The sequence below is a fragment of the Podarcis tiliguerta genome (assembly GCF_965153285.1).
Source record: "Podarcis tiliguerta genome assembly, chromosome: 4".
NCBI classification, from domain to species: domain Eukaryota; kingdom Metazoa; phylum Chordata; class Lepidosauria; order Squamata; family Lacertidae; genus Podarcis; species Podarcis tiliguerta.
This window is the reverse complement of record NC_139537.1, coordinates 84,732,496-84,745,755: the sequence shown is the minus strand read 5'-3', so window position 1 is coordinate 84,745,755 and position 13,260 is coordinate 84,732,496. Positions and strand designations below refer to the sequence as shown.

The following is a 13,260-nucleotide window of genomic DNA, read 5'->3' as shown; positions in this document are numbered from 1 at the left end:
TGAAGCATCATAAGCATGGGTTCATCTCTTCTAATTATAAGTTAATTAAAAAAAACCCTACAGGTATAATGTATTTTAATCATCCTGTAGCATATGCTGACTATTTTCAGTAAAAAGTATGAATAGCACCAAGTTATTATATAGATCACCAACAGAAGAAAAATAGAGCTTTCTGTGGTTCAGAATCTGCTTGTTCTATAATTGACGTTTAAAGTTCTTACACTCTTTTTTAAGGGCACTTAAGTGAAACTCTAACAACCAAAACTCATGGGTAGCTAACTTGCAAAATGCCATAAATATTTTTTGGATTTTCTCAAGATGGTTTTTCTTTTCTTATGCCATATATGGTCAACACATCTGTGGAACGTGTATAAAATTATAACAGGAGGCAGATATATGGAATAATTCCAGCAAATGAGTAATGAAGGGAGATATTTCAATAGATCTCATTCACATCAATTATTCAATCCCACAAAATGTTTTATTCATCCTGATAAAGTATAACTGCCTCCATAATATTTATGCAACTGGGAACATACGATATAAGTGCCACAACCTGATTAGTCATTTATGTATGCATACATGTTGCACAGTCTTCTGTGTTTCAAGTGTTAAGAGCCACCGTGAAGCTATAAATATTGTGTTTGCTACGTGAAGGATGCTGCTTCCAGTTGAATCAGTCTTCAATTCGTCAAACTTAAAAGAGATTTCAGTAATACCAGGTACGAAAGCAAGGAGGAAAAAGAGATTGCTTATTTACTTCCATAGCTTGAAACGGAGTGTTTTCTGTGATACTGTGAAGCTAAGAATAGGCCATAACTTCATCTGTTGCCATAGGAATGTATGCTTGAATGTATATGGGCATCTCACATGCGTATTTATTAGAAAGCTGAATGGGATTTATTCTGTGCAATGTTACAATTTGAATTGACTAAGATATGAATTAGAGGTTCCTTTTTGAGAAGAGCGCTGCTGTCCAAGATTATTTCGGTGCATATCCTACATTCTTATTTTAGTGTTGCGTTCTGCTTATAGCAGCAGCATGGTGGATGGGCTTTATATATTTGGTTGTGGAATGGACAACAATATGATCGCATTGGAAACAGTTGAGCATGGGTGGTATTTGGAGCTTTATGATGAATGGATGGGGGAAAGGACACAGTGTGGAAGTAAAATATCGTGAATATGTTGTGTTTTAGGTATTGAAATAAATAGCTACCTTGAAAAGAAAAATCAGCACTGGCCAAACTCTTCTCCCAAACAAGAAATAAATCATCTTGTTTTCTTTAAACCTTGGTCCAGATAGACGTCGTTAATGCCAAAATGCTTAATGAGAGCTCACCAAAATGAGCCTCATTGGTTAAAATACTGGCCGGCTGTTGCCATTCCATCTGACTAGTCTCTTTGATGAAGAAGCACCCTTGTGGTTCATGTTAATTATATCAGCTTTCAGGACACTCTTCATTTTCAAGCGGTTCCCCAGTAGTGGTTTTACCTAGCCTGGACCATTTTGTTACATGTTCATAGAAGGAGAGAGGCCCTCACATAGGTGGGGCTTGCAGGGCCAGCTGGAATACCAGCTTTACTTGTAAACTTGGCCTTACAGTGAGAAGTGGAACCTGTGGACCTCTGTATGTTATTGGACTCCAGCTCCTACTAGTCCTAGAAGCAAGGCCATTGGTCAGGGATGATGGGAGTTGTGGTCCAACAGCATTTGGAGGGTTACAGATTCCCAATCTTTGCCTTGGAGAAGACCCAGGCTAAATTCCTGTGCACAATTTTACTTCAGGTTCAGTCTTCCTAAAAACCTCAAAACATCTAAGTTTGTTCATTTGTTTGGTCATCAGGCAAATTAAGGATTTGCAAATCTGTGTCAAGTTTTGATATGGGACTAAGAGTGCAGTCTTAATGCACACATTGATGTTTTGTTGACTGGGATGGTATGATCATGCTTAGTTGCATCTTCACCCGCCTACATCAGCAGAGAGATGTGGCACCAGTTGCGGGCTGTTCCTAGGTGGGTGGAAAACTATCCCTCACCCTAGTTATCTCGACAGTGGTAGAAGTAACAAATCTGCAAAATGTGGCATTTGGGGTTGGGATGTTGGCAGATTTGGATCCACGTGATCCGAAACCCTGTCTGTGTGGATATTCCAAAGGACCTCAGATCCCTCATCTACAGGATCTGGTGTACTGAAAAATTGGAAGAAACTTCCTCTACCTCCTGCCCTTGCAAGGGCAAGCTAGCAGGACCTGTAGCATAGGAGTAGATCTACCACATCTTTCTCCCTTACCCTACTTCAGTTGCTTCCTCCACCCAGTTTCCCAGGGTGCTTCAGTAGTTACTTTCAAAGGCATAAGTAATCAATGTGGTGCCCACCAGATATTGCTGAATCATAACTCCCATCATCCTGGACCATTGGTTGTGCTATTTGGGGCTGATGGGAATCGTAGTCCAACAACATTTGGAGGGTACCATGTTGCTTATCCAACCTGGAATAGCTTTTCCCTCCCTTATCTCTTCAATTAATCTTTCTTTTGTCTGAGAGTCAGAATTGGGTTTAATGGACTCAGGCTGATGATCAGGCTTTTCTTGTATTCCCTCTGCTCAGCATAAGAATTGGATCAGCTGAAATGGGGCATGTGGCCTACAATGTTATGATGAGAAAGGATGAAGGATGGTCAAGCTGCCACTTGCTACAGTTATTGTTTTATGTCTTGAAAATGCAGTAGCAGCAGCCAGACATTAGATGCAATGCTGATCCTCAGGCTGTTCTATGCCGTCCTCCCCCCTGCCCCCACCTCCAAGTATTTGCAACAAGCAATCGTGTTTGATTTTCTCAATTTATTGCCAAAGCAGGGACCACTATCATCAGTGGATCTTATACTTTCAGCTCTGTCTGTGGAATCTCAGACATTAGGCAGTAGTAATCTTATTCCCAATGTGATCACCTACTGACCTTTAAAGCCCTAAACGGCCTCGGTCCAGTATACCTGAAGGAGCGTCTCCACCTCCATCATTCTGCCTGGACACTGAAGTCCAGGGCTGAGGGCCTTCTGGCGGTTCCCTCGCTACGAGAAGCCAAGTTACAGGAAACCAGGGAGAGGGCCTTCTCGGTAGTGGCACCCGCCATGTGGAATGCCCTCCCACCAGATGTCAAAGAGAAAAACAACTACCAGACTTTTAGAAGACATCTGAAGGCAGCCCTGTTTAGGGAAGCTTTTAATGTTTAATAGATTATTGTATTTTAGTGTTCTGTTGGAAGCTGCCCAGAGTGGCTGGGGAAACCCAGCCAGATGGGCGGCGTATAAATAATAAATTATTATTATTATATTATTATTACTGGGAAGCATGGATCAGCCAGAGGGCTCAAAACCTGGAAAGGAATCACATTGAGGCACAACTTGTGTGAAACGGAGCCTTCATATGTGGCCTATATAAGTAGCTAGGATGACCTATGTATATAATTTTGGGCACTATGGGTGCTCCATATGTAGGCCCAATCCATGTGGTGCTAATTCAGGTTGCCTAATTGATGAACTAGTCATATCCTATTTGGAGAAGGGCCACCGTTTAGTGGTAGAGCATCCTAGGTTCAATCTTTGGCACTACCAGGTAGGACTGGGAATGTATGTTGTCTGAAACTCTGGAGAGCCATGTCGAGTCAAAGTGGGTATTACTGAGCTAGATGAACCAATGGTCTGGCTTGGTCTAAAGTAGTCTCCTATGTTTCTACTGCTGTTTTATCTAACATTAACATAAAAGGGACTTAAAACTTTGCTTACATCGGGCCTCTTCCAACTAACAGTTGTACTAGCCTAGGCCAGTTCAATGAGTCCCACTGGTGCAACTGGTCTGTTCTTTCCTCTCCACCCCCTGTTCCCCTGTGCTCCCCCCAATCAGCTCTGTGGGCTTCGGAGAACCCCCCCAGAACAGCGTATAGGGATGGAGAGGGGGAGATCCTTCCATCTGTCAAGAAGAACAATTGTAATAGTGCAACATTTAATTCCACCTCTGTATTCAGGGTGGGTGGGAGGTTCTTCATCCACTTGTGTACCTTTTATTTGAGCCTCAAGATGTTTCTGGGCGGCTGTAAACCAGCTCAGTTCAAACTGCAACCTTCCATTTATGTTGTTTCCTCAAGAAAAGAGTGGCTCCATCAGTAGTGTAAGCCTTGAATGAGTGGCACTTGTCCATGTTATGGACTTATCGCAGTGGAGCAGAGCAGTTATATACGCTGACAATTCTTTGCTCAAAGTTGGTCCCTTTGAGAGGCTAATACAGTGCTCAAGGCTAAACTGTGCTAGGTCTAGCATCAACAATGATTCTAAATAACTCACTATTTCTCTTCTACCAAGTGGATAAAATAAAAGTGCCTGCGAGGGGGGAAATGCGCTAAAAAGGTGATAGCATAGTACACTTCTTATATAAGATATCCGCAATACCTTTATTAGGGACAACCAAAATGTCACAAAATAATGGAAAGCTTTCATGTTCTCCAGAAGTCTTGGAGGGTTGGGGAAAACTGAAGAGCAGATTTAGGCTGTGCACATGGACTGTGTGAGTTGTGTTGAACAGCCAAAATTCACTAGTGGAAGCAGTTCATTGGATTCTGCATTCAGTCAGTCTCACTGAAATCAATAGGATGTGTATAGGGGTTTACTATAAAGTTGCCTTTGACATTTGACATATGGAGTGCTGGGATTCATGTCCCAATGTCCCAGTTAGCTTGATACAAAGCATTCGGTGCTATCTGGGTTTTGAAGCATTTTGTTTATATACCAAGCTGGATAACTTGGAGCATTGGTGTTCCACTTCTGACATACCATGGGCAGGGTCATTGTGGTTGTTATAGAACTGGATTTGAATCTGACGAATCAGTGATAAATGGTGGACGAAATTCTGGCTTGCGGGCTGAGTCTGACCATTATTTTTCTCCTGCCATCATATGCTATTATGCACTAACAGCGCACTGCTATGTGCAGCATCAGTGTGTTGCAATGGGTAGAGTTGCCTAGGTCAGGAAGTGGAAACCTTTGACCTTCCAAAATTTGTTGGACTACAACTTCCATCACTGATGGCCATTGGCCATGCTGGGTGGAGCTAGGGTTGATGGAAATGGGAGTCCAACCACATTTAAAGAGCCACAGCTTCCCCATCTCTGACCTAGGGAGACCTGGTGTTCAAATTCAAGCTCATTGTTGAGGATCACTGGGTTCAGTCATTGCCTTTTAGCTGAAGCCAGCTCACTGTGAGAAAGGGAGGGGATACAAATAAGGTTAGTAAATGAACCTTCTGAATCCCAGCAGGGGGGAAGCCACCAGAGATTTGATTTGCACTGGATAAACTGTGGAAGGAGAAAGGATTCATGCTGAGTGTAACGTGAGAAAATGTGCTGCTTTGTAATATGTGAAATGGTCTCATAAGGCAGTTCCATAGATCTAAATCAGAGCCTGTTTTCATAAATGATGCTAAGGATGGGTATTTTGGTATGAGAGGCATTACTTCTGAATGCTTTTAATGCAGCTGAGTGAGCAGAAGGGAGTCACTTGGAAATAATAAAAAGGAAATGTTCATTCTAGCCACTTTAAGATTTTCAGTCAAATTATAAATATGAAAAATGCACCGGGGTGTGGGGGAGATTTTAGGCATCATTGTGTCCATAGCCGCAGGACAAGAAAAGACTTGATCTCGCTTGTCTCTGAGTAACTTGGGAGTTTCATAGGACAGAGTTCCCTGCTGGGCATGGAAGTCCATAAAAATTAAACAGTCCTGTACCTAACTAGTGACCAAGAGCGCAGTGACTAGCCCTCCCCAGGCTTGTTGGATCAGAGCAGACCTATACACAGGGGGCTGGGGATAAACAGATTGTTGGATGCTCGTAGGTATAGCAGAAGACGATTGGCAATCACATGAGCATATGTGGCCTACAGGACCATCTAAGTGGCGAAGACATAGCCACTATGTGTAGCTTCCTTGCACCCTGCCGTCTATGGACTGGGTTTGGGGAAGGATTTCATGTAGATGTTTTGATAAGATTCTAGGTTAGGTATTTGGCTTCTCCAGAGAAATAGTGTCTAGTAACTGTGCTGAGAAAGATCTTTGTTTGGGGCACTGAAGAACCACTGCTGGTGACAGTTATCATTCATTAACCTGCTCAGTGGACCAATGGTCTGAATAAATATGCAAGGCAACTTCATATGCTCACTCACTGCATTGCACCAAGACAGTGAATTAGATTTCATCCCCTGTGTTGATTATTATCTTATTGTGTAGCTTTTATTCAGCTCTTGTTCAAGGAACCCTCCTACTTTTTACAATTTAAAAAATGCTTCCATCACTGAGATGAAAAATCCAGAATCTATGTGTGAACAGCTCATATACGAAAGCTGTAACTTCAGGCACATAATTTTGCTGCTTTCAGTAAGAATTTGGATATGTGGAAATGTTGTGTCAACAGCAAGGAATTTGTGATGATAGCCGATAATGAAAAGGATTTGGTTTCCATTTCGGCTGTATTAACGTTGTAGCAGCTTGTCAGAATTGTAGAACAGACCTCTTATTACACATTGGCCAGCCATACAGAGGGGAAAAAGATGATATGCCAACATCTTCAACAGTCAATTTCTGAAGATGTGAAAAGTGGCGTTGAAATTTGGAGGGGCGAAAGCAGAAAGTATTGGTAAGGATCCTGATAATATTTAGTAGGAATATAAGAGCCCTTCTGAATGGACCAATGCTGCATCTAGCCCAGTATCCCACAGTGTCTAGCTAGAAATTGCTGGGATGCTCGCAAGCAGGACTCCTCATTGCCCTTAGCACCTGCTTTTCAGGACCAAAATTTCTTTTTCTTTCTTTTTTATTTCAAACAAATTCTACTTAGAGTTAGGGATGGGCAAATTTGTGAATTCCATTTTCTCTATTTACCCATCCCCAACTATACATTTTCTACATTTCCGTAACAGTTTGCAACTGAAAAAAACAGTTTGCAACCATCATTTTAGTGCAAATTTCAACTGCTGTGTGTGCGTCAGAAAAGTGCAAATTTCAAAGGATGGTTGTGTTTCGGTTCACATATTGTTTAGTAGAATGTGAATTAGGCAGGTTCAGTGACTGAAGTGTGAGCTGAATCAAATTTCATTCCCTTCCTTATCAGCAGACCCACTCTAAGTAATGGTCCCAAATTAACCATGTCCATTCATTTTAGTGGATTTGCTTTATGACTAACATTGGACACAACCCACTGCCTCTTAACAGTGGCATAGTGGAGAGGGAACACAGGGGACAGGGATGGCCCAATACATTTTGGCACCTGAGACAAAGTGCCTCACTGCCCCCCTTGTGCTGGGGGGAGGCAGCATGAATCCTTGCAAAACCTTGTCACTTTGCAGGGGGTGGGCAAACTCCTCAAGAGTTTTCTGAATGTCCCCCCTCACCACATTTAGGCGAGAGAGAGAGGTGTTCCACAAGGCTTTGCTGCTTGTCTCCTTCCTCCCTAGTGGCAGGGGAAACCAGTAGCTAGCTATGTGTTCCTTCTCCAGTGGTGGCAAAAATGGTGAGGTGGGAACCTGTGGGGATGATAGGAGCTGTAGACCAAAAATCTGGAGAGGAAATATTTGCTTCCTGACTCAGAGACCAGCTGTTACTCCCTGACTAGGCAAAGGCAACATTTAATTACCCAAGTTGCCCAGGAATTGCTGTTTTTAAAAAGTTGTTGCTTTGAAAATGATACTTGTTGAGTGCGATTCCAAAGCCTCTCCTGTCTCAACTAACTCTTCTGAATAATGGTGAATGGACAGCCTTTTCTTACAGTTCCGAACAAACAGAGGAAGACTCTCAGTGAATACAGCTGTGGTGTTTGCATATCCCATTTAAATCAATCTCTAGAATTTACATGAATGAAATTGAAATCACATTTGTGCTTTACATTTGATTAAATCCCACAGGGAATTCCATACTTCCCTTTTCATTATGTTCTATGAAGAGTGTTGATTTGCCATGAACAAAAATAATTCAAATTTCCATTCCAAATGGATCTCATTCCTTCACAAATAGCGAGTTTTAATTACTTTCCACTGTTTTTTTTTTCTTTTGGTTTTTTTTAATGCTGTGAGTCAGCCACTCTGCTTGAATATCATTTTCGTCATCATGCAATTGTGCTCGTAAGTTTCTGTACATTTATTAACATTCTCATGGAGTTATTCTCCCAAATGGTAAAATAGTTTCAGTTCATTAACTTCCCTCTGAGTTTGCCAACCAGCAGCAAGCAGAGTTTGCAAGCTTGAGCTGTATTGTATAATTTGCAGAACAAGCCATTTGTCAATGATTGCATAAACCCGGTTGGGGAAAAAAATTTCTGAGCTACTACGATATATATATTTTTAGCAATTTCTCTGACTTGTTAAATGGACACGCAGAAAATAAATTACATTATGGAGATAGGTTTCTGGAAACTATGAAGCGGAGGGTGTCCTCTCCCCCACCATGTTGAGAAAACTATTTAACAGAAGCATACATCATAATGTAAGACGGTAGAGATGAATGTATGTATAAGAAGTTTCAAGCATGAGTTCACTAAACTTGCTCAACTTCAATGCCATACTTATATCAATCATAGTAATTATTATTACTTTATTTTTTTCCAAGAGACCGAAACATTTAAGTGTATAAAAATCTGGAGCAAATTAAGTGGAAAAAGACCAAAAAGTGAAAATGATTGGCATGGGATATAGAAACCTGCCTTTTTCTGGGCTTGACATTTGGGCTATATAGCTCAGGATTGCCTCAGACAAGCAGGAGAAATAAAAATTCTTAGCCTAAGCTGTGATTCAGGATGAACAAATCTGTCAATTTTAGTTTCTCATTCTTTCTCTCTTATCCTTCATCCAGTGTTGGGGAGGGGATTTCTGGGGGAGCCTGACAACGTCTGGAGTACAGTGTGGGCTTCCCCCAGTGAGATTTCCAATGCAGGGGGGGTTAATGTAGATCCGAGATTATGTTTGTGCCTGTGGTGTCAGATGAAGTATGCTTGACAGTGCACAAACCAGGGAAGACTTCAGTCTTTCAAAGTTCAGCAGCACCTTGTGTGAGCCCAAAATTTCACAACATCGATTAGGTTATATAATAATAATAATAATAATAATAATAATAATAATAATAATAATAATTTATTATTTGTACACCGCCCATCTGGCTGGGCTTCCCCAGCCACTCTGGGCGGCTTCCAAAAAATAAATATTAAAATACTCTAATACATCAAACATTAAAAGCTTCCCTAAACAGGGCTGCCTTCAGATGTCTTCTAAAAGTCTGGTAGTAGTTGTTCTCTTTGACATCTGGTGGGAGGGCGTTCCACAGGGAGGCGCCACTACCGAGAAGGCCCTCTGCCTGGTTCCCTGTAACTTGGCTTCTCACAGTGAGGGAACCGCCAGAAGGCCCTCGGTGCTGGACCTCAGTGTCTGGGTAGAACGATGGGGGTGGAGACGCTCCTTTAAGATAATGTTATCTTCTTGAATTTTTAACCCTTTCCCCATAATTTTATATATATATATATATATATATATATATATATATATATATATATATATAGTTTGGCAACACTGAACACTGTATAAACATAGGCAATGTGGCAATATAGACCAATTTAAGCAAATACACCCAAAATAGTACAGTAGTATCTTGGGGATTAATAGATTGATGGAAGTAGCTGAAGATTGATGGAATGAGCTGTGTGGTTTATCTTCGCCTCTGTGTTCCTCCCCTCATTCTGTTGTGCCTCCTGAGTTGAATTTTAGATTGTAAATATATCAGGTGAGGGACTTGCTACCTTGTTGTTACACTGTAAAACTGGGGGCAGCCAACACGGTGCACTCCAGACATTGTCAGGCTCCTGTCAGGCCCCACTCAACATGACCAATGGCCAGGTATGATGGGAGTTATAGTCTAGCAATAACTGGAGAGCATCATGTTGGCTACTCCTGTAGTAAAGCGTCATAAGCAAGCATGGTGCCTTGTTGTGGTTGTCAGGTTTCTTGTAGATGCCTTGTCTTTTAGGTTTAGCAGCTGCTCCATCATTATATGCATACTTCAGAAATGCTAATATGTGTGTGTGGAGTTTTGATTACCAGTTGAAACAAAGCCCACTTTGATATAGTGAGTTGCTGCTTGCTGATCTCCTGGCAAGTTGCACATGGTTTCAAGGTACCCAGGTAACCTGTTTGCAACATGCACCACCATCTGGTGAGTGTCTGGGGAGAAATTACTTCTACACAGAGCTGTCATGAGGACACACTGCAGTTTAGCAAGCTAGAAATATCTGCTTCTACAACACTTTCCTTTGCTGGTTGAATGCTGCACTTCTCTCTTTTAAACTGAAAGCTGATCCTATAAACTGGGGGTCCAAATTACCAGCTGAACTGTGGAAGGAATCCTGTCACAGCTGGCAGGCACCTTGATGTTTCATCGCCAATTGCTGTGGATCAAGCTACCCTTTGTTATTGAGTCTAATACTGTTGTGGGCAATTATCACCCCATTCGTTTGTATTTAATTACAGAATAACCCAAGTGTAATTGAGAGAAAAAATTAACCTGTCACTTCTTAACATCTCTGTAATGTATGTATTGGGGAAATGCTGAAATGAATATCTGAAAGGTTTCAGCCACTATCTTGTATCCAAAACAAGTTTAGCTTTGGGACTGGGAGGAATTAAGGCCTCAAAGTTTTCCAAAAAAGGTGCTCAGGTTTACGGTGCTTCAGAGCAGTGGAGGGATTTAAAGCATTGCTGCCTGGCATGGGCATGGAAACAGCCAATGCCCTTTCCAGCCAGCAGACCACTGCACCTCCAGTGGGGCCTCAGATTGGCCCATTTGAAGTTGGGTTCAGATGGGAAGTCCCGCCCTGAGATTGCTCCAGTTGGGGAATTCCCAAACGTCCAGAAAACATGGGATGGCGGTGGAGGGCAAGGGGCAGCAACTACCACTCACCTGGCAAGGGTGAGCATCCATTTTCTGAACTCTTTGGATATATTTGTTGTTGTTTAGCCATTTAGTCGTGTCCGACTCTTCATGACCCAATAGACCAGAGCACGCCAGGCACTCCTGTCTTCCACTGCCTCCTGCAGTTTGGTCAAACTCATGTTAGCTGTAATTACTTTTGAGAAACAACCAAGAGAAGAACACCCTCAAACCACCTCGTTGGGAAAGACTGAGGACACAAGGAGAAGGGGACGACAGAGGACGAGATGGTTGGAAGGTGTTCTCGAGGCTACCAGCATGAATTTGACCAAGCTGTGGGAGGCAGTGGAGGACAGGGGTGCCTGGTGTGCTCTGGTCCTTGGGGTCATGAAGAGTCGGACACAACTAAATGAATAAACAACAACAACATGCTTACTAGGAAATGTGGCAACTTGCAGATACTGGAGCAGACTGCTGGTCTGATCTGCACATTTGTCTGGGTGGGTTGGATCAGATGATTCCCCTTCAGAAACTGGTTCACCAGATTCCCTAGAGTTGCATGTGATTCAAACTATGGGGAGCAGAGAGGTGAGAGATGGTAACCTTTTCTGGTTTTGTTATTTACAGTGGAATCCTCAGCATGTCTACTCAAAACCAAGTTCCAAAATGGGTTTTGCTCCTGGCAGAAAGTATAGGAGTGGAGCCTAATTATCTCTAGAGCAAATTATGGCTTTGCTCTAAATCAGTTGCTAAAGATGCTATGCTCCCCTGATATGCCCAACATTCAAACACTGCTCTGTTTTCTGTCAGGTAAACCACTACTGGAGTGTGAAACCTCAATGGACTCCAGATTCTTCCAGGCTCTGTCCATGACCAACCTCATGCCACCACTTTCCATCCACAAACCATCAAGCTCTCCCTGGCTTCACCCTTGTCCCAACCAGATTCTGCGATAGCCCTACATGTTCTGAGTCTGTCATCTGGCCCTTCTCAGAAGATCAGTAATTAATGAAATCAAATGTCAACAGCTGTTGTTCTTCTTTCTGAGTCAACCAAAATCAGGGTTTAGCAGTGAACTGATGCATTTCAGAAGGCTTTCATGCCAATATGATAAACTGGAGACCGACAGGGGTTTACTACAGGTCTATGGCGTTGTAGTTTCTCTTGGAACAATAGGCAGGAAACCTTTCTAAAGACCTCAGTAATATCCTCACCATCTCCACTGGGCAGTTTAAAAAGGCAGGTTGGCAAAGTATGTGGATTAAATAATGAATGAAATTAACATAGTTCTTTGTTTTAATTATGCGCTCATAACTGATGAGAAAACAAGGTCTTTTGTCTCAAAGCTCTTAAATATGTAATAGCCTCAGACTTCCTTAACCATCTCTTTCAGACTATTGAAATATGAATGCTATTACTCTAGAAAATCTTTTTGGGGTTGTTCTTGTTCCTCAATAGGTATGTTAATTACTTTTTTTAAAGTTCTAATGAAATAAAGAAAATCACTACATTTTGGGAATGCTCCATGAATGCCAAGTTTCTAGGATATGCAGAATTGCTATATATATTTTCAAAAGTTTCAATTATACTTTTTCTAATAATAATAAAAAACCAGTGTCTTTAGTTGAAGGGATAAGGGGATTAGAGTAAATGGAAAATATGAACTTCTGAAACTAATTTCCAGACCTAGCTGGTGCAGAATCTAACTTCAGATGCCTTTATATACACCTTTCTGTTTCTCTCAAGGGGAGCAGTGGAATTCTGCCCATTCCCTTTCTTTTCAAAACTACCTGCTTATTAAATACCAGACCTTCTTTTGAGATTCTAATTTAAAGCACTCCATGTCTCCAATTCTTATCCCATTGAAGTTTATGGAGAAAAAGCTATTGATTTGATGATCAAAGTACCCATTTGGTACTGTCTTTCTTGAGCCTCATAAATGTTCTGATGTGCATATGAAATGCCTGCAAGATCAGAATTTCCATATATATATATCAGTAACCAAGCAAGCAGGATGTAGCCAGCTCCCTCTAATATATATATGAGTGAATTAGCTACATCATGCTTGGTTACTGAATCATTCATTAATGGGCAATTTCAAGTGTCCCACAGGCTCTTTGAATCTTGTATAGACATTATTCCTTTTCAGAGCTAACTAGAGTTGCATGTACAATCAGGGTTTGTGCAAACCATAGTTTGTTCTAACCATCACTGCAAACCAGCTTCTAACTGTATTTGCAAAATGTAATAAAGTGCTAATTTACAGATGGCAGAAAAGCTGGCACACACAACACCAACTGTTTACG

General features: G+C 41.6%; 1 long non-coding RNA gene across 1 annotated transcript; it reads right to left on the bottom strand.

The window, feature by feature from the left end:
- Positions 1 to 11,135: 11,135 nt before the first annotated feature.
- Positions 11,136 to 12,357, bottom strand: LOC310676344. Its single transcript, XR_014510472.1, has 3 exons — positions 11,774 to 12,357; positions 11,380 to 11,477; positions 11,136 to 11,204 (listed from the first exon to the last, which is right to left on the bottom strand). It is a non-coding gene; the product is annotated as an uncharacterized lncRNA (long non-coding RNA).
- Between the last annotated feature and the right edge of the window lie 903 nt (positions 12,358 to 13,260).